Source organism: Bos taurus, chromosome 26, assembly GCF_002263795.3.
Source record: "Bos taurus isolate L1 Dominette 01449 registration number 42190680 breed Hereford chromosome 26, ARS-UCD2.0, whole genome shotgun sequence".
Taxonomy (NCBI): domain Eukaryota; kingdom Metazoa; phylum Chordata; class Mammalia; order Artiodactyla; family Bovidae; genus Bos; species Bos taurus.
The window spans coordinates 42300220-42314299 of record NC_037353.1 but is presented as its reverse complement, the minus strand read 5'-3'; the positions used below and the strand labels follow the sequence as shown (position 1 = coordinate 42314299).

At 45.9% G+C, this 14080-nt stretch overlaps 1 protein-coding gene across 1 annotated transcript in view; it reads right to left on the bottom strand.

Annotated features, from left to right (window-relative positions):
• The window catches only part of HTRA1 (HtrA serine peptidase 1), a 57531-nt gene that overhangs the window by 28868 nt on the left and 14583 nt on the right, over positions 1 to 14080 (bottom strand). The gene's annotated exons all lie outside the window — the stretch shown is intronic.

The window sequence follows — 14080 nt, the reverse complement described above, 5'->3', positions numbered from 1 at the left end:
TTTGCAAAGCCAGCTATCACAGATCACACAGAGGGTTTCGAGGAAGGCAAGAGGTTAGTTGCCACCAACCCAATGCACGCACCCATAGCACCTGACTCAGAAATGAGCTACTGGAGACTTGGGATACCGAGCCCCCATTCTGCGGGTACCCAAGTGGCAGAGGCGGTCTGAGCCTCTTACTTTGACCCCAAACCTGTGCCACCTGGTGATACCCCTAGTCTCTCTGCTTGGATGGCAGAGGGATTCCAGGTCAGTCTGCAGCCAAGAATCCTACACCCTGCCTTCCCCTTCTCTCTGCCTCAGCTGTGAATCTAGCTCAGGGCTGCACCCAGCGCTCTGCCAGCCACACTGCCACCCGGCCTGGGGGGAAGGGACTCACAGGGAGATTCCAGAAACCTATAAAGAAATTTGACACAGAAATCTAAAAAATTTTTAATGGGGCTGGTTGTGTCTTTTCTTATTACATCTTGGTAGTAATTCATTTTTAGTGTATGCTATGAATGTATTGCGGAGAAGGCAATGGCACCCCACTCCAGTACTCTTGCCTGGAAAATCCCATGGATGGAGGAGCCTGGTGGGCTGTAGTCCATGGGGTCGCTAAGAGTCAGACACAACTGAGCGACTTCCTTTTCAATTTTCACTTTCATGCATTGGAGAAGGAAATGGCAACCCATTCCAGTGTTCTTGCCTGGAGAATCCCAGGGACAGGGGAGCCTGGTGGGCTTCCATCTATGGGGTCGCACAGAGTCGGACACGACTGAAGCGACTTAGCTGCATGAATGTATTGATCCGTGATGGGTAGGAAATAACAAGGAAAGGAACCCTGATCCTTCACCACAGATGGTCTGAGAGGCCCTGGTCTGCCTCTCTCCCCGTTCACACAGTGGGGTTCGCAAGAAGCCTGAAGTTTCAAAGGAAACCATTGGCCTGCAAAACTGCCGCTAACGAACAAAGGGTCTGTGCGGCCCACCCCCAACGCACACACACGCACACACACACTAAAGCCCACACCTACACTTAAACGTTTATGAATACATGCTCACACACACATATACACACACTCACTCTCATACTCATGAGCATGCACACACACACACTCACATGTACACACACATACACACATATAAAGACATCCACACACTCATGCACACACATATATACAAACTCCATCTGACTCTTATAGAAACACAGCTTCATATACACACACACTCTTACATTCGCACACAGACCCAGTTACGTTCACATATACCCACATACATGCACTCCTACACTACACACACACACAGCGCCTCCATGCCTGGGGTACGGCCATTGCTCCAGGCTGTGAAACCTGTGACATGCTCAAGTCCTCTATGGCTCTTGGAACTGCATATCCACAGGCATCCCCAGTGGCTGTGTGACCCCACCAGGGACCTCAGTTCTCAGTTCTATACCCCTGGGCACAGGGACATCTTGGGGACCAGCCTGCCTCTCCCAACTTTCCCTCCTGGAAGTGAGAGACCATCGAAAACCAAAGGGCCCCTCTCTGTCCCAGCTCCTGGAATCTGCACTGCTTTATTTCAGGGCTGGAATCCACTCCCTTTATGCACAGCTTGATTTTTCTAAGGTATAGGAAAGGTCTGCAAATACTAGGCAAGATTAACTAGCTCAGCAAATTTACAGTAGCATCATTTTTGTTATTTTGGTTTTCAGGACCCTTTCATATGATACTACCAGAAAACCTTCCCTCATGATCCCCTCGGAGAAGGCAATGGCACCCCATTCCAGTACTCTTGCCTGGAAAATCCTATGGACGGAGGAGCCTGGTAGGCTGCAGTCCATTCAGTCACTAAGAGTCAGACATGACTGAGCGACTTCACTTTCACTTTTCACTTTCATGCATTGGAGAAGGAAATGGCAACCCACTCCAGTGTTCTTGTCTGGAGAATCCCAGGGATGGGGGAACCTGGTGGGCTGCCGTCTATGGGGTCGCACAGAGTCGGACACGACTGAAGCAACTTAGCAGCAGCAGCAGCATGATCCCCTTCCTGTGGAAGAGGAAAATTGGATATTGTTCCCATGTGCTTTAGAACTGTGGTGCTAGAGAAGACTCTTGACAGTCCCTTGGACTACAAGGAGATCAAACCAGTCCATCCTAAAGGAAATCAACCCTGAATATACATTGGAAGGGCTGACGCTGAAGCTCCAATACTTTGGCCACCTGATGTGAAAAGCTGACTTGTTAGAAAAGATCTGGATGCTGGGAAAGATAGCACGCAGGAGGAGAAGGGGTTGACAGAGGATGAGATGGTTGGATGCCATCACCGACTCAATGGACACGAGTTTGAGCAAGGTCCAGGAGATGGTGAAGGACAGGGAAGCCTGGCAAGCTGCAGTCCATAGGGGTCACAAAGAGTCAGACACAACTGACCAGCTGAACAACAACAACCTTTAGAGAAACTGAGGCTCACAGATAATAAATGACTTCTACATAGACACTAAACTTCCTTCATAGAGTGTATGAATCACAAAACAAAAAAAACAAACTGAGCAAAAATACAACATTTCCAGCCCCAAACATATCTGCTATCCTCCCAGGATTCCAGGTAGTTGTGGTGATTTAACTGGTGTGTCTCTCCAAGTTCTCCAATAGGAGAAATAAATAAGGGGATAGAAACATTTCTCCACTACTCAGAACCTGGCGAACATCACCCAGAGACAGCTGTAAACAAGTACCTCTGGAGTTCCTTGGACCTGCTCCCTGGGAAAAGCCAAAAGAAGGCTTAACTCCAACAAGACCAGCAACCCCAGGGAAGTGTGGGGATTCTGAGAACCTTACAAGGACAGTTACTAGAGCCCTGCCACTAAAAATCATCCCCTCGCTTCCTCTTTCTACTTCCCACAAAGGCCTGGGAGAATCTGCCCACATCAGGGATGAAAATGAGCATGGGTTTTTCCAGCTAAAATGAGAAGCAGTTGCTTTCTCACACACACTAGAGAAAGGGGCTCCAGGGTCTATCCACCTGGGACAGCAACATGGGAGAGCAGTGTCCAGAGCCAGCTTGGACACTAGAAGGCCCAAGTTCCAGCCACAGCCTACTGGGTGGTCTCCATTTCCCCGTCTGTAAAATGGGGCCAATTACCTCTAGAATGAGCTGTGAAGTCTATTCCCACTCCAGCATTCTATGATCTAATCCCTGTCTCTCCCTTTCATTCCAACATGCTACAGCAAGAGAAAGAGATTGTGGAATCTGAGATCGGGCACAGTTCAGTTCAGTTCAGTCGCTCAGTCGTGTCCGACTCATTGCGACCCCATGAATTGCAGCACGCCAGTCCTCCCTGTCCATCACCAACTCCCAGAGTTTACCCAAACTCATGCCCATCGAGTTGGTAATGCCATCCAGCCATCTCATCCTCTGTCGTCCCCTTCTCTTCCTACCCCAATCCCTCCCAGCATCAGGGTCTTTTCCAGTGAGTCAACTCTTCACGTGAGCTGGCCAAAGTACTGGAGTTTCAGCTTCAGCATCACAAGACTTGCCTAATTCTGCAGATGAGTAAACAGAACAGAGGGGCTGTGGGAACACAGACCACACTGAGAAGCCCAAGGGACAAGCCTTAATTGTGCAGCTTAGATGAAAAAGCAATGAGTTACCTCTATTATCATTGGTAGATCCGTGTCATTGGGAGAAATAAATAGAGCAGAAACAACTGAACCAAAGCAGGATCAACCAGTAGTCCAAAGATAGGCAAAACGTCAAACCAAAGAAGTGTTTGCCTTCTCCAAACACAATTTTCAAATGAGGAATAAAAGGATCACTAAGAGCAGCTAGACTGAGTGTTAGAGTCCGGTTCCATTTAGAAGTTGTCCATCAAACTAGAGGAAGCTGCTGCTGCTGCCTCATGGTCTTTAGAAACCCTGATTGGCCCCATCTGCTGTGATTTCAACTGTGAGTCAACCATCTTCCTCCCAGAGGGGTCAACTTGGGTGAAGAATTCCAGAGATGGACCTGTCTCTGTCATGACCCACTCTCTGAGTGATGGAGATAGAGAGCTGGGGCATCCAAGCCACTCAGCATGGGGAGGATGGGTCACAGCACCGGCTCTGGTCTCAGAAGGATCAGATGAGACACCTGGTCCTAGCTGTGTGACCTTAGGTGGAAGATTCCTCCAAGTCTTATCTGGTGGTCTAGTTGCTAAGTTGTGTCTTCACTCTGACTCTTGTGACCTCATGGACTGTATAGCCCACCAGAGACCTCTGTCCATGGGATTTTTCAGGCAAGAATACTGGAGTGGGGTGCCATTTCCTTCTCTAGGGGATCTTTCTGACCTAAACCCTGGTCTCCTGCATTGCAGGAGGATTCTTTACCAACTGAGCTACCAGCAAAGCTCATCTACTTCCGTGTGTGTATGTATGATTTTTTATTTTAATGATTTTTTTTTATATAGACCACTTTTCAAAAGTCTTTACTGAATTTACAATATTGCTTCTATTTTATGTTTTGGGGGTTTTTTTGGCCCCAAAGCATGTGAAATCTTAGCTCCCCAATCAGGGACTGACTGGTACCCCATGCATTGGGAAGTAAAGTCTTAACCACTTGACCACAAGGAAGTCTCCTACTTCCACATGTTTTTGTCACTGACTTTATGAGCTACTGTGTATGATAAAGTGCTTGGCCAAGTTATGGCACAGCTTAAAAATAAAAAAAAAAAGAACTGGCAGAGGTGCTCAGTAGGCAGCTCCAGACAGGGTTGAGCACCAATTACCTCTGTAGCACAGCAGAAAAGTAAAGGGAGAGGTGAATATGTCCAGAGAACCCCTCTCCCAACCTCGGCAAATTTGTGTATGTCTTGGAGACTCCTCCTAACAGGAGGAGTGCAGAGGCAGAGAGCAAAGGGAAACGGTGTGGTAAGCCAGTTTTTCTGGCTTTGATGTGCACCTCCATTCCCCAGCTTGCAAGAGCACCCCATAGCCACTGCAGAGCTAGATGAGAGCTGGGTCAGCAGAAGAGCCTCGCCTGAACCGAAGCCCAGTTGCACTCTCAGATTCCCATGGAGCAACCAAGCTGCCCCAGAAGACAAATATAACTCCCTCTGCTAAGTGAGGGCCTTGTTTAATTAGGCCAGAACTGACATGGCAGAAGGTAATGAACTTGGGAAATCTCAAGCAGAGTCAAGGCCTGGAACCTCTAGCTGCTCCCTTATCACAGAAAGCTAGAATTGGCTGGCATTCAGTAATGGCCAGCCATTTATAGAAAGCTGGCAACTCAGAAGCATGAAAGTAAGGTATTGTCTACACTTCTGATTAATGTAAAAAAGATAAAAGACAAAAAATGGCCAACGTAGGGAGTCAAAAAGGGAGCATCACTACAGATTCTACAGACATTAAAAGTATGATAAGGAAATATCATGAACAAAATCATGCACATAAATTCTACAGCTCAGATAAAATGGACAGATTTTTTTTAAGCCATAATCTATTAACACTCACTCAATAAGATACTGATAACCCAAACAATACTATATCTAGTAAAAAAAATTGTATCTGTAGTTAAAAACCTTTCCACAAAGAAAATGTCAGGCCCATAGGACTTCATTGGTGCATTCTACCAAACATTTAAGGAAAAAACAATACTAACATTTCACAAGCTCTCTCCAAAAACAGAAGAAGGAAACTACTGTCCAACTTATTTTATGAACTCAACATTACTCTAATATAAAAGCCAAAGATATTATAAGAAAATTATAGGCTAATACCCAGTATGAACATAGACTTGTATTAGTTGCTCAGTCATGTCCTAATTTTGCAACCCCATGGACCGTAGCCCATCAGGTTCCTCTGTCCATGGGATTCTCCAAGCAAGAATACTGGAGTGGGTTGCCATTCCCTTCTCCAGAGTATCTTCCCAACATAGGGATCAAACCCAGGTCTCCTGCATTATGAGTATTCTTTACCATCTGAGCCGCAAGGGAAGCCTGAACATAGACTAAATGTCCTTAAATTTTTTAACAAGTAGAATTTATCAATATAATAAAAAGGATACCATATCATGATTAAGTGAGGTTTATCCAAGGAAAGGATAAATACAGTTGGTGTAACATCTGAAAATCAAGCAAAGTAATTCACTATTCAGTTCAGTTCGGTCGCTCAGTTATGCCCAACTTTTTACAACTCCACATATTAACATATTAAAAAAGAAAATCTGAACAATCATCTCAATAGGTACAAAAAAAAAAGACTCTACAAAATTGAACATCCATTCATGATTTAAAAAAATAAAACCAACCTCAGCAAACTAGAAATAAAAGAGACTTTCCTCAATTTGACAAAAGAGATCAAAACAAAAATCCCTAAAACTAACGTCATACTTAATGGTGAAAAAATAAATGCTATACAAGAGACACAGGTTCTATCTCTGGGTCTAGAAGATCCCCTGGAGAAGGAAATGGCAACCTGCTCCAATGTTCTTGCCTGGAAAATTCCATGGACAAAGGAGCCTGGCGGGTTACCGTCCATAGAGTTGCAAAGAATGGGACACGACTGAGTGACTGAGCATAGCAAACACAGCTAAAAGTTAGAACAAGGCAAGGACATCTATTCTTACCACTTCTATTCAATATTTTATTAAAGTCTTAGAATAATTAATTATAAAAAGAAATGTAAAGGCATAGAGATTGGAAAGGAGAACATAGGGCTGTCTTTATTTGCAGGTGACATTAAGGGTCTACAAAAAAAAAGAATCTATAAATATACGACTTAGAATAAGTGAGTTTATTAACATCACAGGGTAACACGTCAATATGTACAATCAATTGTATTTCTATGCATTATCAGTAAACAACTGGAAACTGAAATTTGTAAAAATATCAATTATAACACCACCAAAAATATTAAATACTTGGGTGCTGTGCTTAGTCACTCAGTCATGTCCAATTCTTTGAAACCTCCATGGACTGTAGCCCACCAGGCTCCTCCATCCATGGAGTCTTGCAGGCAAGAATACTGGAGCGGGTTGCCATTTCCTTCTCTGGGGGATGACTCTGACTCAGGATTGAACTCATGTCTCTTGCATCTCCTGCATTGGCAGGCAGGTTCTTTACCAGTAGCACCACCTGGGAAGCCCATTAAATACTTAGGAAAATGTTTAATAAAACATGTGCAAGACCTGTACACCGAAAGCTGCAAAGCACTGCTGAAATAAAGAAAATGTAAATACATGGACAGAGACATCATATTGTGTCAGAGGACTCCCTCTTATTAAACTATCGATTTTCCCAAAATTGATCTATGGCCCAGGTTTGATCCCTGGTCAGGGAACTAGATTCCACATACCTCAACAAAGAGTAATGATCCCCTGGTGCCACAACTGAGACCTGGCACAGCCAAATAAATATTTTTGTAAAAAAAAAAAAAATTAGAATAGCAGACACTTCCATTATAAAGTGTTTACTGAGAAAAGGCCAGGCAGTAAGTTAAGTATTTGACATACGTTATCACAGTGAAGAAAACTGGCTGCAGTGAAAATGAAAATCGCAGTGAGGGGTCTATGAATCAAAGGACAGACTTCTACCTGTGCCTCTCTCCAAAGATTTGGCACACAGCTGCACAGGTGCTTTAAATACATTAAAACATGTGCTTCTTTCATCTTTAAGGCAAAACACTCAGGTAAAGATAAGGTGTGAAGTAGGAAGCAATCTTTCCAATCCTAATGCATTCATTCTCAAACTCAGCCCAGAGACACCCCAGAGAGTCATAGCAAACTCCCAGGATATTTCAAGTTTCCTGGGAAAACACTGTTGGACACCTTCAGCACAAGCTCTCGGCAGTTCACAATCTCAAAATCAGATTGCGTTACCTTTTTTCAGCGATTCTGTATGTTTGTGAATCTGGATGTCGGGTGGTGGTGGTCTCTGTGATTAAAAGCAAATACCATGCAAAAATCAATGTCGAATTGGAAATGCGTGGAACTGTCCAATCTGAATCTAAGATTTGAGAGGCTGTGTGGCTCCCAGTGAGTGCACATAGATCATTTGTATTAATTTTGTAAGTAATTGTGGATAGTGACTAATAAAATTAAAATGTCATTTTTCTTTCTTGTTTATTTGGCTGTGCCGGGTCTTGGTTGGGTACCTGGGATCTTTGCGATCTTTGTTGCAGCCTGCGGCATCTTTAGTTGCGGCATGCAAACTCTTAGTTATGGCATCTGGGACCTAGTTCCCCTGAGCAGGGATCAAACCCAAGCTCTCTGCACTGGGAGGGCAGAGTCTTAGCCGCTGGACCACCAGGGAAATCCCTCTTTCTTTTCCTTTTTTTGTCAAATGACTACTATGTTGCTGCTGCTGCTGCTGCTAAGTCGCTTCAGTCGTGTCCAACTCTGTGCAACCCCATAGACGGCAGCCCACCAGGCTCCCCCATCCCTGGGATTCTCCAGGCAAGAACACTGGAGTGGGTGACTACTATGTTACAAGGACACAAAAACTTATTAAGTTGTTGAGACCTAATTATCTGATAAATGGAACTGTCAGCTCCTTCTTTTGGCCCAGTGTCGTTGTTCAGTCGCTCTGTCATGTCTGACTCTTTGTGACCTGGTGGATTGCAGCACACCAGGCTTCCCTGTCCTTCACCATCTCCTGGAGCTTGCTCAAACTCATGTCCATTGAGTCAGTGATGCCATCCAACCATCTCATTCTCTGTCTCCCCTTCTCCTCCTGCCTTCAATCTTTCCCAGCATCAGGGTCTTTTCCAATGAGTTGGTTCTTTGCATCACGTGGCCAAAGTACTGGAGCTTCAGCTTCAGCATCAGTCCTTCTAATGAATATTCAGGGTTGATTTCCTTTAGGATTGACTGGTTGGATCTCCTTGCTGTCCAAGGGGCTCTCAAGAGTGTTCTCCAGCACCACAGTTCTAAAGCATCAATTCTTCAGCACTCAGCTTTCTTTATAGTCCAACTCTCACATCCACACATGACTACTGGAAAAACCATAGCTTTGACTAGGTGGACCTTTGTCGGCAAAGTAATGTCTCTGCTTTTTAATACGCTGGCATAGCTTTTCTTTCAAGGAGCAAGCGTCCTTTAATTTCGTGGCTGCAGTCACCATCTACAGTGATTTTGGAGCAATTACTAAGACACCCAGTGTCCACAAACCATGAAACTATGGGAACCTCAGCCTGGTCTCCTGGGCTGTCTCCAGTGGATAATGCTGCAGTCTAGCACAGCTACAATAATCAAAGTAGAAGATTTATAGGGAAGGTAGACAAGGTTTTGGCCTAGAGCCTGCATTTGCCCCATGAGGGCCCTAGCAAAGCATTCAGTTGTCAAAAGCTTCTGGAAAATTTGCAGAAGTGAAATATTTAAACTGCAGTTGGTTAAAACCTTGTCTCCTTCCCTCTGTCATCTCCCATCCTGTCAGACTGCTGTGGACATTCAGGGATATGGCTACAGGGAAAGTAAATCTAGGAGGTCATTTTTCTTTGGGTTTAATTAATAAATACAGTTAGGTGCTTTGAAGTCACTTCTGTGTCTAGTTATCTACCCTAGGACAGAAATGGTTTGCAGGGGGACTTCCCTGGCAGTCCAGTGGTTAAGACTCTGTGCTTCCAATGCAGGGGGTTCGGGTTTGATCCCTGGCCAGGAAACTAGGGATCCCACATGCCAGGAGGCAAAAAAATAAAATAAAAATAAATAACAATTTTTAAAAATTTCAAAAAGAGACGGTTTCCTGGGAGAGACAGGAAGACCAAGCTGGACTCCAACCCCAGAACATTCCTGAATGAGAAGCACAAGAAGCGCTAAACCCCCCACGTCTCCGAGCCACAGGCTGGGTCATCACTTCCCAGCTCTCCGCCCTGCACTCAGCCTTCCAGGGGCATCTCCACGCCTCCCAGAGTTTCCTCTGCACTTCTGAAGCTTTTAAGAATCCCACTTGCACATTCTAATTCAGGCAGGTCAGTTTTCAATGTCTCCCCTCAGTAATTACCACTTGGGGTGCATGAAATTACTGCAGGGCACCCATGGCCAACCCCATCTCATCCACAACTCCCTCCATCATGTGGCTATGAGTCCCCAACTCTACCTCCCAAGATTCCTTAATGCACACTCTCCACCTGTGCAAACCTCTCACCAAGCCTCCAAAAACACCACAGTCCACCCCACGTCCTGCATTCACACACACATTTTCCTTCCTGGCCAGCATACAGATTCTCCTCCCCTACAGCAAGTCAAATCCCACCCAGCTTTCAATCTTGGCAATAAATAGCAGCAATAAGAATACAACTATACATTTACGGAGCATCTTCTATGCATGTGTCAAGCGCAAATCTAGGCCCTGAATACCCGTTCTCTCTAATTATCCCTGCAAGCCTGCAGGAAGCTGTTACCCCCAATCTACAGAGATGGGGAGACGGAGGATCACAGAAGTCAAGCACGATGCTCAAAGTTTCAGAGCTGGCGAGCAGCAGAGGCGGGAGGCCGACCCCATCTGTCTGGCTGCCTAGCAGGAGCTCTTTGCTCTGCCTCTGCGGTCTTTCACCCAGCCTAGAGCCCCCTGAGGCCCCTGCGGTTGTGGGAACCAGCTTCTCACTTCCAGGCCTGAGAACTCAGAGCCAGGATTTAGGATTAACAAGCCAACCTTCGCTTCCAGCAAGAACAATCGTGCTTTCCAAATTCTCCACAGGGTTGATAAGTAGGGCTAATTTGGAAAACAGAACGCAGTGTATTCTAGGGAAAAGAAATAAATCCCCCTTTATTCAACAGGAACAGCATGTTCTCAAAATTCAAATCAGTTGCAGGAGCAGATTGGTCAAAGCACTGGCATTTTAATGCCCTGTCCCACATTGAGAACCAGCTAGATAATTTGCAGAGCCCAGGGCAAAAGGAAAATGCAGGGACCCCCTTGTTTCAAAATTATCAAGAACTCCAGGATGGTGAGCAGAGCATTAAGTCAGGAGTGGGGGTCCTTCTGAATAGATTACACACCCATGAAGCAGACCCTGCCTATATTCCAACCTCATCTGATTTAAAATCCAAAGTGCTTGTGAAAAGCTGAGAAGCATCAGTAGCTCCCTGATCTGGAGGCAGCGACAACACGGGGATCTCACTGTAAAGACTAAGAGGTGAATTCTGTCCACAACCAGTGGGCTTGGAAGAGAATCCTGAGCCTGGGCAATGTCTCAGTTTCAGCCCAGGGAAGCGATGAGCAGAGGGAACTGTGCCTGGGGACCTTTTCATGTCACTCGAGATAACGACTTTGGGTGGTTTTAAAGCTGCTTCGTTTGTGGTCCTTTATCACCAGCAACAGAAAACTAAGAAGGGCAGGAGTGATGGTCTCTAAGACATTCCAACCCTGTGAAAGCTCCAGACAACTAGGGAAATCTACCAAAACTTGAATTAAAGACTACAACAACAACACTGCTCTGCTACGATGCCACTGCTCAGGACCTGCTGGAGATGATGCCGTCGTCTGGCTGAGCCTAGGCAGACTCAGCCTGTCTAGGAGCCGAGGAAGCACCCCGTGTGCTGGAAGGCAGGTGTCTATCTCCCATGATCCAAGGTGCCTGGCCCAGTTCACTCTCCACGAGGCAAACCGCACAACTTCAGGCAAGCCCCTCGAGCCGAAGATTCCTCCACTGTAAAACATGGAGGCTCAACTGGGGGCTTCCAAGGTCCCTCCTGGCTCCACAGAGAAAGGGAAGAATTCATTTGTGGTTTTTCACCTAATTTCTTCAACTTTAAATGCCACCAAATATTGTCATGATGGTTCGTGCACACTCAGCTGTGTCTGATTCTTTGTGACCTTATTGACGTAGCCCACCAGACTCCTCTGTCCATGGGATTTTTCAGGAAAGAATACTGAAGTGGGTTGCCATTTCCTTTTCCAAGGGATCTTCCAGACCCAGGGACTGAACACACGTCTCCTGCGTCTCCTGCATAGTCATGGACTTCCCTGATGGCTCAGTGGGTAAAGAATCTGGCTACAATGCTAGGAGATACAGGAGACATGGGTTCAATCCCTGGGTCAGGAAGATCCTCTAGAGGAAGCAATAGCAACCTCCTCCAGTGTTCTTGTCTGAAAAATGCCATGGACAGAGGAGCCTGGTAGGCTATAGTCCATGGGATGACAAAGAGTCAGACACGACTGATTACAAGCACACACAAAGACGGTCACACTTTAAAGACTACTAATCATAGCACAGCCCGGTCCTGACAATTGATAGCATATAGGGGAAAGGAAGACCAGATCACCTTACACGTCACCTGAGAAACCTGTATTCGGGTCAAGAAGCAACAGTTACAACTGGACATGGAACAACTGACAAAATTGGGAAAGGAGTACGACAAGGCTATATATTGTCACCTTGCTTATTTAACTTCTATGTACAGTAAATCTTGTGAAATGCCAGGTTGGATGAATCACAAGCTGGAATCAAGATTGCCAGCAGAAACATCAACAACCTCGGATATGTAGATGATACCGCTCTAATGGCAGAAAGTGAAGAGGAACTAAAGAGCCTCTTGATGAGGGTGAAAGAAGAGAGTGAAAAAGTTGGCTTAAAACTCAAAATTCAGAAAACTAAGATCATGGCATCCGGTCCCATCACTTCATGGCAAACAGAAGGGGAAAAACTGGAATCAGTGACAGATTTTATTTTCTTGGGTTCCAAAATCACTGTAGATGGTGACTGTGGCCATGAAATTAAAAGACACTCGCTCCTTGGAAGGCAAATTTCAACAAAACCTAGACAGCATATTAAAAAGCAGAGATATCATTGCCCACAAAGGTCCACATAGTCAAAGCTATGGTTTTTCTAGTAGTCATGTATGGATGTGAGAGTTAGACTATAAAGAAGACTAAGTGAAGAAGAAATGATACTTTTGAACCGTGGTGCTAGGAGAAGACTCTTGAGAGTCCCTTGGACTGCAAGGAAATCAAACCAGTCAATCCTAGAGGAAATCAACACTGAATATTCATTGGAAGGACTGATGCTGGATCTGAAGCTCCAATTCTTTGGCCACCTGAGGCAAAGAACCAACTCATTGGAAAAGACCCTGGTGCTGCTGGGAAAGACTGAAGGCAGGAGGAGAAGGGGACAACAGAGGATGAGATGGTTGGATGGCATCACCGACTCCATGGACATGAGTCTGAGCAGAGATAGTGAAGGACAGGGAAGCCTGGCATGCTGCAGTCCCTGGAGTCACAAAGTGAGACACGACTCAGTGAGTTAACACCAACAAAGGGGAAAGGACAAAATAGGAAGAAAGGAACTCAGACAAAATGATGGCTGGATTCGTCCAGGGTCTACTCGCCAAGGGGCTGTGGCAGACCAGTCAGGGCAGCCACCGTCCTGCACGGCTGGCTCTCCTGCACTCGACGCAGTCCCCGGAGCACTTTGGGTCCAGCCCTCTCTTCCTTGAGAGTACCTGGGCATAAGTAATCAAAGTTCTTATTAAGGCAAGGGTACAAATGCATTGTACAGAGGTTGGAAAACCTTTCCATTTTCATTGGAAGGACCAGGAGGAGTAATTACCCCTGAGATGCCAGCTTGGACCCACCACTGCTGTCTGCCCGGAAGCCTTGGGAAATTTCTCTTGGCCACCAGCAGGCACAGCCAGCCAGTCTCCCATAGGCTCAGAAACGGTAAATAAAGGAGCAAGCACAGCAGGCTTGCAGTGGGTGTCAGGGAAAGTTTAAATAGCCTTAGAAACAGCTCAGTTGAGTAAGGGGTCTGGGATGCACTCCTCACCTGTCAGCCACCCTCCCACAGTCAAAGTACCCCAAGAGGGTGTGCCCCATAGGAGGCCAGTCTCTGGAGCCCCCATCTTCCAAGAACCAGCCTAGATTCAGGCCTAGAAACCAGTGACCCCTCGGAATGTATTGCCAGCAGGTGTATGCCCAAGGCTGTCCCCTTATTCATCTATAGAGGGTCCCAGGGTCACATGTGAACATTTCTTTGTCCCTAGTAGGGCAAGATTAAAGGTAACTACAAAGAGGTTACTTGCTTGGTAAATAAATCCAGGCCCAAGTGGAGAGAGGGCCCCTCATCCCCAGGAGGAAATTATCACTCGCACACCATCCACATGGGCCCAGCGGCCCAGTCTCACCCGTC